This window comes from Echinops telfairi, unplaced genomic scaffold (assembly GCF_000313985.2).
Source record: "Echinops telfairi isolate 266 unplaced genomic scaffold, ASM31398v2 ScPeMD7_7466;HRSCAF=8504, whole genome shotgun sequence".
Lineage (NCBI taxonomy): Eukaryota > Metazoa > Chordata > Mammalia > Afrosoricida > Tenrecidae > Echinops > Echinops telfairi.
Genome location: NW_022111366.1, coordinates 1,751,933 through 1,752,802, shown reverse-complemented (window position 1 = coordinate 1,752,802; position 870 = coordinate 1,751,933).

Sequence of the window (870 nt, the reverse complement as noted above, 5' to 3'; positions counted from 1 at the left end):
CAAAAATGCTTGAGAGTTTTAAAAGTCCATTTCAAAGACTCAAAGATCTCTAAGTCTCATAAAGTTCATGGTGAGTCCTTGGCCATTGGTGCCTCTGTTGCTTCAGCTGGAACTTGATTCTGGCCAATTTTATGCTTTGAAGTCACTTCAAGGTGACAAGTAGACAATCCATCTGACTTCCAGCATACATCACAGAAAATTATCACTCCACTGAGGGTGGAACTAAGAGATGCCCAAACCACCGAAAAATGGCATAGGTTGGATTCAACCCAATTGCAGGGGGTCTGGTTTGGGACAGAGAATGCCTCGTGCAGAGAAATCTCAACATCCACTAAAGCCCCCAGTAAATAAATTTCCCTGGGCAGCTCTGACTAGACTTGGACATGCCACCTTTGGCCAGGAGAGTCCCTGGACTGCCGTGCTGCCTGTGCCCCATTGATGGAAATCTGTGTTATGATAGGGAACACATCAAGTTGGTCCCTGTAACCATCCACACTCCCCAGTAATGTAAAGTCTCTGTGTCAGAGCAAAGCACCAAGTGCTGTGGTTTTCAGGTCATCAGATATTCAAGTAATATTAATCAAATGAGCAATCTGTTCTTCTTCCCCCTATGTCACTTATCATCTGGAGATCCCTCCTTCCTGACTGAAAACAGAAGAAGAACCAAGATTCATCTATCTTCGTAAAGTCATTCAAATCTCTACTTATCAAATCCAATGCGCTTTTCTCATTGGTCAGTGCCTCTGCGGCATTTGGGGCAGCTGTTCAAGCTCTCTTCCTTAATTAACCACTCTCACTCTGGCCTTCATCACACCCTGTCTCCTGAGTCATCTGCATGCTCCCTGAAAATGCAGAAGGACATTGGGCCTC